This window comes from Paramormyrops kingsleyae, chromosome 1 (assembly GCF_048594095.1).
Source record: "Paramormyrops kingsleyae isolate MSU_618 chromosome 1, PKINGS_0.4, whole genome shotgun sequence".
Taxonomy (NCBI): Eukaryota; Metazoa; Chordata; class Actinopteri; order Osteoglossiformes; family Mormyridae; genus Paramormyrops; species Paramormyrops kingsleyae.
In genome coordinates, this window is record NC_132797.1 from 35,169,585 (window position 1) to 35,184,141 (window position 14,557).

General features: G+C 45.5%; 1 long non-coding RNA gene across 1 annotated transcript; it reads left to right on the forward strand.

Moving 5' to 3' along the window:
* The first annotated feature begins 5,495 nt into the window (after window positions 1-5,495).
* Window positions 5,496-11,188, forward strand: LOC111840814 (uncharacterized). Its single transcript, XR_002837515.1, has 3 exons — window positions 5,496-5,778; window positions 8,450-8,583; window positions 10,919-11,188. It is a non-coding gene; the product is annotated as an uncharacterized lncRNA (long non-coding RNA).
* The last annotated feature ends 3,369 nt before the right edge of the window (window positions 11,189-14,557 follow it).

Sequence of the window (14,557 nt, forward strand, 5' to 3'; positions counted from 1 at the left end):
TGTTTGACCATTGTTAAGTTGCGGGACAGAGTGCTACAAAATCAATTGGTTTTGCTAGCTGTCTACAGTTTACCAGTGGTGAACCAGTTATACAACTTAACTTGCTCCAATATAAGTCTTTACCCATTTATCCACTTTCAGCAAACACTTCATTTAGACTGATGTGGAGTTTCTACTCAGAAGCACGGTGAGCAAAGATTAATAAATCTGCTGGTTCTGGTAGAGTTGTTTTGGCCTCTCTGATTGATACAAAAGAAGACACACTTTCATACACAGTAACACACTCATATCAGTTTAGCCTACAGATTCCCAGAACAGGCTGTCTGTGAAGTATGCAAGCAAATGGTGATACACAAGGCGTGAAGACACAGCCTTCCCTAGCGTGTCTAAGCTAGACTTGTGAAATTCAAATAAATTGAATTTAGAAGGCATTGTTACTTTTTGTTAAATTAGCATCTTAAAGAGTATAGGGGTTATTGGATTACATCCGTGGATGCATAAAAGATAGGTTTGGTAGTTTTTAAGGATATTTATTGCACTGTCTGCCAAGCTTACATTATGCAATTTATGGTTTGCTGAATACCTTAAGCCCTATGCATCTGCTAAGGGTCGAAGGTTAGAAAATATTGGCAGGATTTATGAATAACTATGGTAATAGTGTTAAAATTTATTGTATTTGTACTATCTGGAATCTAAATTGTTCTATGTAAATCCTTGAAGTCTGGAAAAGTGCAAACTTGTGCTTTTTAAAGAAAAGAAAGTAAATGTTGTTACTCTGGCATTATGTAGTAAGCATCTTCAAAATCCATACTGCCTTCATGGCTCATGAAGTCACCCAGAAACCCTCCCTCACGTCACAATGTCTCTCAATCAGCCAGTGTAAAAGTCAAGTGTAAAATGGTGAGTAGCAATAGTTATGCAGTATTAATATTTTCAGAACTAAAATGCATTTAATCTTATATTAATGCAGCAGGTATTACAGGATTAAGAAGCCGTATTTCTAACCAAATGTTTGTTTGTGAGAGTCTAAAATTGCGAGACTGTTGTATCCTCATACAAGGACTTGGTTTTGTTTTGGTAAATATCTAGTGGAGTAAACTTGAAAGCAGCGCACATCTTTCCCAAAAAACATTACACATCATAAACTTTCAGTATTTGTTTATCTGCTGCTAAGAAGATAATGCATCAATCAGCAGAGACCAGGCTGAATCCTGAACTGGTTTACAAATCTGTTCCCTTCACAGCCCAGTTTTCACTAATACTCAGAATTGAAAGCTTGTTGCTGGTGGCTCCACGAGTCACTGGGAAAACAGGTCAAATGGGGACTGACAGTAGACATAGGTTAGGGCTGAGCCCAAGGGCACCACATTCAAATAGGTGATCATGTGTCAGTTTTCTGGCTTTTCTTGTTCCTCTTATACAGGTGACTCCAAGCAGAAAGGATGAGAGGAGGTGTTGATGGATGGGGGAGAGGTGCCAGCTGTGAGGCTTTGAGGGGACCCAGCCTGTGGGCAGGAGGGGTCTCTTGTGCCCCTGAAAGAGCCCTCTTGTTTCACAGAGGCATCTGATGACAGCGTCTTCCATCGCGGCTGCCAGCACTCATCTCCCCTTCGCTTGAGAATGTGTGTGAAAATATTTATGACGATGACATCACGTGACCCCTGTCTAGCTGGGAAAGCACAGCTCTCTTTTTATAGAACTAGAATTTGCTTTATGCATAACATAAAAGAATATCATTCCCTCTGTTTATGTATCTATGTTTCACACATATGTGTATATAGCATGTACACATGCGGTACTTTGCAAAAGCCGCAGTCCAATGTACCGTGTGGGAGAATCTCACTTCAGACAGAACACAGGCCCTCCCAGTGCTGCCCGAGGACCCATAGGCTCATCTGCATTATTTAAGTTTTGCTCCGGTTTGTTTAAATTCCATTCAGTCCCCTATTTTACCCATTTTAGTCTTTGCTTTTATTTAACATTTACTTCTTTCTCTGCTACAGCTGTCCAAAGCAACTTATTTGCTCACCAAATGTTACTTAAGTTACCCCATTCACATAGTAGCAAATGCACTACAATGCAATAATCTCTTAGCCAACTGTAATGTAAAGAGTAACCATCCCATAAGTCTCAGTGTTCTGTGTCATTTATATCAGTGTCCTATCCACGGGGTCCTCCAGGCCGTTCAGGTTTTTGCTCCCTCCCAGCTCCCTGCCAGACAGTCCACATTTTTGCTCCCTATCAAGAGCTGGGAAGCGGCAAAACCGTGGACTGTTTGGGGGACCCTGAGGATCAGTTGGAGAAATACTGATTTATATTATAGTGTCCAGTGTCCTGATGAGGTGCCAGTGAGCCACTGTATCATTTCCGCATAACTTAATTTGACTTTGTTTCCCTCGTTTCTGTTTGCCTGTTCTCTTACTCCGTGCTGTCTGCCCTGCTGACGTTTCCCCTCACTGGGAATAATAGCCAGGAACTCCATTTTCTCTCCCAGCTGCTCCCCACCAAAAACCATACATTCTCTCCTCATCTGTGTTCTTTGTGGATGAATTCGTCCGTTTTCTCACTGGCGGTGAACTGCGGATGTGGGACACTTGGCGCTGTGACACTTTTGGCAGCCTCTTCCACATTGTATAAAAGTTTTGTCCTTTTTATTCTCTGTGGTAATGTTCTCCCTCTTCCTCATCATTCACACTGAATAGTCTTAATAATTCAATGTATTTCCATATCATGGGATTATCCCATGGGGTGGGTGGAGGTGCACTGGTTAGCAGCGTTGCCTCACCCTTCTGGTACCTGGCTTCCAGTCTTCCAGGATTCCATGTGTGTCTGCATGTTCTCCTCATGTCGTCGTGGGGATTCCACTGGTTTCCCCCCACAGTCCAAAAACATACTGAGGCCGATTAGAGTTACCAAATTTGCAGTAGGTGTGAGTGGATGGTGTGTAAATGTGCCCTATGATGGGTTGGTGCCCCATCCTGGGTTGTTCCCTGTCTTGTGCCCTTAAGCTCCAGACCCCCTGTGACCCTGAAGAGGACAAGCGGTTTCAGAAAATGGATGGATGGAAGGAACTACTCTGCCCGGCCAAAAAAAAAGATCACCATTTGAATTTAAATCAGCAAGTACTTAAGAGCCAATGACTGGATCATTATAACAGCTCAGCAACGTTATGCAGCAATAAAGTGAAGTCAGCTGATTTTTCTTTCCTATCGGCATGGGCATATTCCAGCATGAAAATGCCAAGACTCATCGGGCTCGAGTCGTCAGAGAATGGTTCAGGGGGCACGGGGAATCATATTCACACATAATTTAACCTTAACCCCATTGAAAGTCTTTGAGATGTGCTGAGGGAGACTTTATTGAGTGGTTCAACTCACCTATCATCAGTACAAGATCTTGACGAGAAATGAATGCAAAACTGGATGGAAAAAAAATGTTGAGACGCTGCCTAAGCATGTAGAAACAATGGCATGAGGTACGTGCAGCATAATCAAAGCTAAAGGCTAAAGGCCCTACGAAATATGAAAGGGTGCGACTTTTTTTTGGCCAGGAAGAGTATCATAGGTGGGCAGTGGTGACTTAATGATTAGATAGATAGAGAGAGAGAGAGACTTTATTGATCCCACACTGGGGAAATTTACTTGTTGCTACAGCCAGTAAATCTCAGACCAAAAAAAATACTAACAAATACAATAAATAATAAAATTACTGCACACAATTACACATCTTGCACAGACCCAAAACACATATACAAACATATATACAAACACATATACAAACATATATACATACATACAGATTGCACTGAGTGATGTAAATATGGTTGTATGCCTATGCAGCGGATATTGCACAATATACAGAATAGTGACATAGTTTAGGTGACTGATTAGGGAAGCGTACTTCTAACTGAAAGATTGCTGGTTTGAATCCCTGACCAGTGAGGTACCCTGAGCCAGATGCTGCTCTCTGGCTGCTGAATTATGCTCCTGCTATGTCATAATGTCACACATTGGTCAACTGCAGAGGACTCATTTTGCTGTTGTGCACTGTGTGCCCTGGTGTGTCGACAATGACAGCTAATTACGTTCCTTCGTTTCACTTCACTCATGTACACTATCAGAAAACATTACCAAATTGTACCTGTGCTAGTCACTGGGGCTGTACCCTCTAGGGTAAGTGTACCTTTTAATGTACAGAAATAGACTATAAGGAACATTGTTGTACCATTGGGGGTACATTAATGTTGTTTGTACCTCGGGAATGTTCATCGGAGTCTATTTCTGTACCTTAAATTAGGCTAAAAGGTACATTTACCTGCAGCTAGGGCACAATTGGCAGACCCTTGCGAGTACAGTGCCAGTGACAATCAAAGGTACAAAGCGGTACTCTTTTTCTGGCAGTGTACCTTTACCATATATTAATGTGGAATTTAAATGTGCTGTGTTATTAACACATTTGAATTTGTACTACAGTTATATGCATGAATAAATAGTCTTGACTATATTCTGTAATGTGTGCAGTGTGGACTGAGTGGACATCCGTCCGCGTCTTTGCCTGTCGCACCCAAAGCGGCCTTCTGCCGTTTGTCAGGCCGGAGTGCCCGTCTGCGGGGCAGCACGTCTAACCATGTTAATCTGCTAATTCATCCTGAGGTTTTTTTCCTCTATGGGGGATGTATTGGGAACATAAACATGCCAGGCCACTAACCCAAACAGAACTGGCAGCCAAGAAACGTTTTATGGGAAACATTTAGAGAATCGTGGGCCATCAAAGGCTGGAGCCAGGGGCCTGGTTGAGACGACTCTTTGTCTGTTATACACACGTCCTCGTCCACACACAGAGCACACTCCATCACACACACAGACTCAGGCACAGTCACACGCTCATATCACAGGCTGCCGGTTCTTAAGCGTCTTGTTTAAGGAGACTGTCAGGCAGGCTCCTTGGGCTGAAGGAGCTCCAGATGAGGCTCCTTGATGTATTACCAGCTGCTGAGGTGAAACAGAGCCCAGCTACCTTGGTTGTGGAAGGTAGGTTACCCCGTGGAAGACGTGAACCCTGCCCAGATCATAGATGGCGGGAGGAAGACTGAGGGGAGGTGTAATATCCCCGTGTTCCAGTTATGGGGCCCCGACAATAGCACGAGAGATGCTTTTAGGTCTAATTATTCTGTAGTCTATAATTGTGATTTACTGTAAAAGAGTGTGAAATGGTCTGTATGGAATGAATGAGGTGTATGTACTCAGGGTTAATGAGGGGGGTGCTTGTGGTGCATATTGGTGGGTTATTTGGGGGTGGGGGGGGGGTTGGTAGCTAGTGTACGCTGCCACAGCAGAGGGGCTAACAGTGCATCACCTCTGCAAATTTTGTTGTACAGCCGACGGCGCAGGGAGGAGCTGCTGGATGAATGATTTATGCTGCACAAAGGGTGTGTGCTTAAGGTCAGCTAGCCATGAGCGGGAAGCTGTGTTTCTGCCACTAGTGGTCATCTTGGACATGTGACAGGTCTGTGGGCTGAGGGCCACAGTGCTGGCGAGGGGGGGGGGGGCTGCCCAGAAAGCCTTGTGTGAAGTCTGAAGGCTGTGCAAGGCTGTTCTTTGTGTGGGATGAGATCCTGCTGGGAGCATTCTGGTGTTTCATTGGGGTACCGTGGGTTTAGTGGTAGTAAACAGGGCTGTGAGGATCTTGCATTTGAGTCGTCTTCTCCACCCACCTTTTGATGTGCCTGACTTGCCAGTTGCTCCCGTTTTCCAGAACCTACTTCAGTGTACAAACCAGGTGAGTTTACAGCTCAGGGTATTTCTGGCTAATGAATGTGCAGCTCCATTCTGGTTTCTAGAATGTTCTCCTGCATGGGGAATGCAATATTTTGTTTGCATGTGTCGATAGGTTTGCATGTGTTGGTCTGCATGAGTCATGCGTGGCTTAATGAGAGATGGTAACTGCCAGGAAATGCAGCAAAGGAGGAAGTAACATGGCGGTCTGGACCGCGCTGGACCGTGCTGAACCATGCTGGACCGTGCTGCCCCCCAGCACTGGTGTGAGGAGGGTGTGCATCTTTGCTCTGCTACTGTACGCAGGAGGTATTTAGGTTTATTTTCAAGGCAAGAGCTTATTAGTCAGAGTGTCCGGAGATGGCCGAGGTGCGGATGTTCTGCAAGGGCCCTCGCACTCAAGCATCATGGCTCATTCGCTCATTTTCAGAGGGTTCAGACGATGTAACCTGAGCACTGACTGCCCACAGCGCCGCTACAGCTCGGGTTCGGGGCCCGGCTGGCACGCAGGAATCATATCGGGGCAGTGGAGACAGAGGGTCGGAGGAATTGAGAGGGCGAAAGGCAAGACGGGCAGAAGAGGCTGAAGAGTGGGAGCAGGTGAGAGGAAGAGGTGAGGGGAAGACTTGGGGGAGAGTTTGGGGGGAGGGTCGGACTCCAGAGAGGAGTCTTGTCTTTCCTTAATAAGCTCCCCAGTCTCAAGGAGAAAGATAAAAGGCCACGAGAAACATTTATATTCTGAAGCGGCCGGCTGCTCCTCGCCAGCCCATGTTTTATTTAACTATCTAACTCGTCCTTCATTCCTTTTTCAGCCCCCCCGACTCTTATCGCTTCCTTAATGCCCCCATTGTCTGCCCCCCCCCACCCCCTCACCCTTCATATCATATTAAACCCTTCATCCCACGTGCTCACAGGCACTATTCCCCGTTTATTCCCGAGTTCACAAGCAGTCCGCCGGCTCTGAGACGTGACTCAGGTTACCCGCCTGCCGTTTGACATTGGCGCCTATGAATGTGGGGAGCGGAGCGACTCTCCTGGCTACGTGTCTCACCACAGCAGACGGGTCAGAGTGATTGGCACGAGCGTGTGGCCTGCCTGCTGGACAGGGACAGGTGCCTGGGGGGGGGCGCCTGCTGCGATATTCTGGCCCCTGGAGCGGCCAGAGGCAGCCTCCCTCCCCCCGGCTGTTTGTCCGGGGGGACACTGTCAACTCATATAGGCGTTTCCTTGCGTCCAGCTGGAATCATCTCCGCACCAATGGCCTCCACCAGCCACAACCTTGTGGCCTGGCACTGCTGCTTCTCGGTTTCCATGACGACATGGAGCTCAGGCCTGATTTGAATCCACAACGTTGTTGCAGCCAGAGGTTCCCGCCGATTGTTCCTGTCTATCTTCGTGTCAGGCTGTGACGGCCTCGGCCCCCGATTCTCTGCTGCTCTTGCTTCTTGTGGTTCAGATTTCAGTACGGAAGCTGATTTCAGCCAAAACCGTCCGACCCATTGTGCTAGTTTGCACTCTCCCCTTCCTGCTGCGTCGCGTAGGTCTACACCCTACAGCCACTAATGACGTTTGTGGTTTTCCACAGACATGCTCTCATTGTCCTGTATCTCTCTTTTATAGCTATTTAATCTATTAGGCCTGCCTTGCACAACCAATGCTGCCTGGAGCTGAGTGTGGGTTCTGCCTGCACCTTCCATGACCAGTTAGAATCAGCGTGATGTGCACGATGCTGCATTGCCTCTACGCTGCATGCATCTTTTCCACTTAATGAGATACTTCATTGATCCCAGGGGAGGAGTTGAGGACCATAAAGTGCAAAGAGAGAAACACACAAAGACAGCTTGCATAGTAACACAAGGGAGCAGCACAGTGGGGAACACCACCGCGTCGCACATCTGGGAGCTGCCTCCATGGCTGCATGTGTGGAGTTTGCATGTTCTCCCCGTGTTGGGTTTGCATGTTCTCCCCGTGTCGTCATGGAGTTTCTTCCGCGTACCCTGGTTTCCTCCCACAGTCCAAAAACATGCAGAGGTTAATTGCAGTTACCAAATTGCCTGTAGATGTGTGAGTGAACGGTGTGTGAGTGTGCCCCATGATGGGTTCACCCCCCCATCCCTGTTCCCTGCCTTGCACCCATAAGCTCTGGACCCCCCCTGACCCTGGATAGGATAAGTGGTTACAGAAAATGGATGGATGTAAACATAAATAAGCGTACAGTGCAATTCACATGGTAAAACTCTGGTGCTATCTGCTCTGAAGATGAAATGCTGCACTGACATGTGCTTGTGTGATGTTCCCCACAACTGACCTGGGTTTATGGTATTTAAACTGACATGCGGCATTGATAGTCTCGCTTTAATTGGTGTTAATAACCTGCTTTTTTATTCATTAAGCAGTCTCTGAAATTACAAAACAACAGCCACAGCGAGGTTAGGCGACCCTGACATTTTCACCCGTTATTGCTTCTGGTTTTTGTTCTGCTTGACCGCAAAATTGTTTAATTAGAGTTTTTACTGGCCTCAGTTGGCGCAGCAGGTCACGTGTGCTTGATTTTATGCGGAGGGGTCTTACAGATGCTGCTGGCAGAGACAGAAATAGGAGAAGCTGTAATCTGCTAGTTGCTTTTATTAATAATCTCTTCCTTCCACCTTCCTGTCGGGCGACACGTTCTTCAGTCACGGCGGATTAAAATTCCCCGTCACCCTCCTGCCACTTCACTGCGAGCTGCATGCCGCAGCTGCGAAGTTCCGAATCTGCAGACATGGCCGGCCGGCCTCATCGGGCTCCGCGCTCGGGCCCAGGGCTCCAGGTGAGGTGCAACGGGCACCCAGAGGACAGCCGGGCGGCTCTATCAGTGAGATGACAGAGGGCCTTAATCCCTGCCTGGCTCGCAGGCCTCCTGTGGACGTAACCCAACACATTCCTGAGATGACAGGAAGGAGGGCTGGGGTGAGAGGGGGGGGTGCTGGGGGGGATACTGTAAATCTGCTGTCGCTGACAAAAGACAGACTCCACTTCCTGTGGCCTTTCTTTCTCCTTATAGTACCTGATACATGCCGTCCCTCTGCCTCCTGTGTGTATTTCCCTTTATCCAGAAATTCTGGGCCCTAGAAAGACCTCTTTGAATCGCTGCCGACCCTCTCTCCTGAGATAAAGTCTGCGAGGGGAGAGCAGGTCCCCTGACCTCCGCAGACATCCTTCTCACACTCCTCCCTTTGTTCTGCTGTGGCCTGCTCTGCGGCTGTTATGTCTGAAGGTCCCCTTTTGGCTTCCCGGTCATCACGGCAAAGCACCAAGCACGTTAAATGGGGATTAACGTGACAGCAACAAAAATACATTACTGAGTGGCTGCTTAACAAATGGCTCTCAGTTGTTGGTTTCTTTTTTCCACTGTTTTTAAATTCTCAAGATTTTCCTGATTTTGTGTCTATTATTATGATTTTTGTGTATACATATTTGGTTAAAAAGGTCAAGATTTATGCGTGTTTGCATTAGGTGTATGGATCTGGGCCAGGCTAATACAGAGGTAATCGAAATTATATTAAAATAAACAACAATGAAGTTTTTGAACATAAGCCCATTGTTGCTATAGTAATGAAAATGGACACTCCCATACAAATTAAATGCTTTATTAAAGTTTGAAGACGGCGGAAGTAAAGTTAAATAGGGACTTAACCCCAATTACCATAACATAATTTACATGTGTGTACAGTTTAGTGCGAAGCATTTCAGATGATTTGTGTCATCGGGGAGGGGGGTCCAGCTGAGGGGGAAATAAAAGACACAGCTGAGCCATGTGCAGTGCAAACAGGAACAGACTGGGATTCCTGGGAGTCTTTAAATGGCATTTCCACTGTTCAGTTTATTATATGCAACCTAATGTACTTTTGTCATCAGGACGCAGTAGGAAGGAACAGACGGACCGTTTAATGTTCAGTCAGCAGCTGAGATGAGCAGAAACCATGAAATATGTGTTACTAGATGGACTTGAACTGTACGGCGGGGGAGCACCGAAGGGGGGTGGGGGCTGCCTATGCAGCGAGGCCCGAAATGCGTGTCCCTGCTGATGCTGATAGCTTCCCCTCCTGTGTGTCTGTCTCCTCCCTGTCACCTGACACCCGTCACAGCTCGGGGCAGGAGAGACCCCACCACCACCACCACCTTCTCAAGATGTGGAGCTCCACGTATCTGGGGAGGGGAAAAAAACAGAAGACAATAAAAACAATGTACAAACAAAGTTTACAGGATGCTGACTGAGGATGTTAGAGTTGCAGTGGAGGGAATGGGGAGAAAGTCTGGATCATAAAAAACGATGGAAGCGTGGAAGAGGCTGCAGAGAGCTGGGAGTGTCTGACAAACACACAAGTCAGCCTGCATACCTCTAATTCCATGAGGAGGGATCATAAGTAATGCTATGGCAGTCATAGCGATTTAGTATGAAGCTGTATGCACTGAGCTACCAAGGGTAAGACTGTAGTCCTATGACTATTCAGGGCAAAAACCATGAACATGACCGTCCACTGTGAATAACTGTAAGGCAGACACACCCACGCCTGACCATTCCAACGTGTCTAATACATTCATTAACGTAACCTGCAGTGTGGCATGTTATATATGTTTCAATTCAAATGAATTTCTCAAAACATACTTCCAGATGTGTAGATTTCAGGTCCAGTGAGTACAAGTCCAGACCAAGATTTTGTTTCAACCAAGCAGTTGAGTATAAAGAGTCACAGTCTCAGAGTACTCAACTGGTTGGTTGGAACAGAATCTTGGTCTGGATTTGTACTCTCTGGACCTGAAATCTCCACCTCTGCATACTTCATTAGCTTCAGCAAGAGATGGTTCACTAATGCGGCCAAAATTCTAGTTGGGAAGAAGTGTCTCTTGGTAATCCATGCAGCTGAGATATTTAAATAGAATGAGCAGTTCTCTTTTAGGAGTAAATACTGTATTTTTAGAGGGTTCTGTTGGGATATGGTTATAAAATTGTTTGGTGATGATCAAACGGCACTTTTGGGACGGGTACTTCTTCACATTGATGTCTGCAGCTGCTCTTGGCTGGGATGTGTGTGTGTGTGTGTGTGTGTGTGTGTGTGTATGTGTGTGTCTGTTTTTACCAGTTGTTTTCCTTTTTTTTCCAGGTGACTCTACTTCAGTGCTTTCCAGCTCCCACAAATGCACGTGCAGCAGTCTGCAGACCACCTCTATGACTGCCTCTATGACTCACCTCACAGACACACCACCTTGAACACTTAATTTGATCTTTTCTGATCTACTAGTAAGGTTGATCTTTCTGGATTTTAAATTGGTCTCTCAAAAAATGTACCACATTTGATCTTCTGCAAATAAGATAAGATAAGATACGACAAAGATGTACTTTGTTAATCCCAAGGGGAAATTCATTGATATCAATAAAGGAATTATATTAAAAAATGTAAAATATTTTTTGCAAATTTTTCATGCTGATATTATCTTTGCATTAACTAAAACAGATTTTCAGCCTGTTTAATGCTACGAATGGAAACACTTTTGGAGGAGAGAGAAGTGAAAAGTTTTAGCTGAAGAATGTCCCCCAGAATGAAAGGGGGCCACTGCCTTCGCCCATGTGACTGATAATAATCTTATGAATCAGGGCGCGTACTATTACTCATACGCTGACAGGAAACAGAGAGAGTAATATGGTCAACAGACCCTCCCCCTCCCAGCCGCTTTCAGCCATTTTGCTGCATTGTCCTGAAGTTTGAGGCTGGATCTTGCTGCGTGACCCCCCCAGACCCCCAGACTAATAACTGCATTATGCCCTCACACCATGCAAAAGGGCCCTTTGTGGGCTAGGTTAACGCTTGGGGGGGTTGGGTTGCGGGTGAGGGCGGGGGGTTACTCGGCTGGGCCTTGTATGAGTGTGGGGGGGGGGGGGGGGGGGGCGGTGCAGAGGCTGAAGAGTGTAGCAGTGCTCAGTGCTCAGTGCTCTTCAAATGCTAATGCTACTACAGACTGAGGTTAATGCTGTCATATAATATGCTGGATTGTACAATAGCTGAGATATTACAATAAAAATAATGGCAGGTAAGAAAACCAAATAAACCTCAGGTACACGTTCCTGAGATGAAAAATACACAATATCTGCACTGCTAAATTCATCTGTTTTCTCTTCTAGCAGTTATATAATTCTTAGGCTGCACATAGCTGTCCTTATGGATAACTAACAGGCTGACTGTATTGATGTCATTTCCCAGGTTTATTGGTTACTGATGGATAGCTCACTCATCTTCTACGAAAAATAGGAATAAGGTATCATGAGGGATCATTAGGTTACCCGAACTGATGAGTTAACATGGTGCTATATTTACTTCAGCTGCGTGAGTTAGCTGAGGCGCTATATATACCCTCGCAGCAATGCAGTGATGATGCTATATGCCAGTTCTCTGGGCACACAGGGAGGAGTGCCCCCCCCCCCCCCCCAACCCGAAGCGGCTGATGCAACCAGCTGAAAATACTGTGATTGAGACGGGGCCCACTGCAGCTCATTCACTGCGGGCCTCCACTGGAGCTCTCCACCTGGCAGAAATGCAGCTGGGAAGTAGCACAGCCATCAGGTGAGATGCAGAGGGGTGCAGCACGCAGACCAGGATGCGTAGGAGGGCCCCCCACCCCTGTCACAGGCTTACTGCAGGGCTGTCCCCTGAATACTCCAGTAAACTTCTTGTAGCATAAAAGGGAAAAGTGAAAATTTGTGAAATACACAATAATAAATAGATACACTAGCACAATTCACTATTACCACCCCCCCCCATTCCACACAGCTGTATTTTTGCTGGGTTTAGAGCCCAGGTTATGTGTACTGCAGTAGACTCCAGCTCAAGGTTTGATCCACCACCTTTCAGTGTCATTGACTGCTACATAGAAACTTTTCAATTTTAGTGTATATATTCTGCTGAAGGGAGCGCCAAGTTGGAGTAACAAAGGGTGGCATCTACGTGCTCTTATCTTCACCAGAGTTGCCCAACTTAAGTAGCATAGAGCATAAAGTGGAGTAACATTATACACAAACATGCAAAGTGGGCAATTTACTGTAGAGATGTCAGCTCACCTTGCTGCAGGTTTTTTGGACTATGGAAGGGCAGTGGCGTACCCTGGGGAAACTGGTGCATCATGGGAAAAGATGCAAGCTTCACATACACATCGTACGAGTGCAGCTCAAGCCCCTGTCCCTGTATGTGAGCCTCTGTGTCATTTGCCACCCCCAGGAGATTATGCTGTAAACTAAATTGAAGTCAGCATGCTTCTGTCATTTAATTATGTTTTATGGGGAGCATTTTGTTGTGAACGTGTTGCTAGGTTACATAACTAAGAAAATCAGTGTGCAATCACTGTGATTTTCACAATCACAATAATAGACCAGGATACCAGTACACTAGGTTATCTGCAGTAATGCAATAGCTTTATAAATATATATATATATATATTTTTAATATTTATATATTTATTGCTGCCTGTATCTCCTGATTTAGCATTTGAAACACCAGAGAGAAAGGTGGGCCGAAGGGGTTGTGTCTTTAGCCTCTAGATTGCATCAGGGTTGAGAATAACACTGTTTTTTCAGTCATGTGATGGTCTGGTGCTTCTTTTGCTGTTCCGAGACCAGTGGATAAAGTGTTCTCTTCCATGCCACTGCCCCCAGAACCTGAGACACCACCCCCAAGCCCCTGAAACCCTTCTCATTCTGCCCTGTGCTTTGCATTATGGAAATGTCTCCACTTACATTGTCATAATAGCCCCTTTAAGGCTTGGTTTGAAATAAAGGAGGGGAGGCACTTGGGACTGCGGGACTGCCAGAGGTATGCTAAAGAGCACATAATATTTCCATCCCATTACCGGGCCATTCAGGCCCATTAACATGACAATCTGTCCTGAGCATAGCCTCAAGGCATGCAGGGATATAAGCATCAGTGATCCCCTCCCACAACTCAGTCAAAGTGCAGAGAGAGAGTGAGAGAGAGAGAGAGAGAGAGAGAGAGAGAGTGAGAGAGAGAGAGAGAGAGAGAGAGAGGGAGCAGGAAGTTATACAAGAACGACACCATAGAGAAGATCGATGAATGGAGAGAGAGATATGGCAGAGAGGAATTTAAGGGGGGGATTCGGTCGCATATGATGCTGGTATTAGTGTAAATGGTGATGATGGTTGTTTAGAAACTGAGGTTGGAAGTTCAAATCACAGAATATTTATCATGGAGAAGAAAGGACTTCGTGGAGGAAAATAAAGACCGTAGAAAGGCTTCTGGTTTCTATACTGTTTGCACTCATGTTCCTTGTTTTTTTAAAATCCCATTGAGGCCTCAGATTGATCTAATGGGGTCTCGGGCAGTTTGTGAGTGGAAAAGTGAAAAAGTGAAATTACTGTAAAATATACGTTAGGAATCATACCTCAATCTAAACTCTCAACTAGACAACTGTCATGCATCTCATGGTGGTAATCTTTTTCATGCATGAATATTCTTTTTTGTTAATTTCTTTAATAGCATTTTAATGAAATAAAAAAAAGTTTAAAAAGTTATAAAAAGTTAAAGTTTTTTAACAATTTTGGAATTTTATTGATGATTTTCTTGCACCTCTTCCTCCCTTTACATAACACAGAAGCATTAAACATATTGTCGTTATAGTCATTAAGAATCAAAATTAATTTCACATTTGAAGGAGTATTGGTCAGTTTATTATAGGAAGCAAATATATTTTTCTGTTATTTTATCTCTAGTTAGTTATATGATCAGATGAAGAAGATG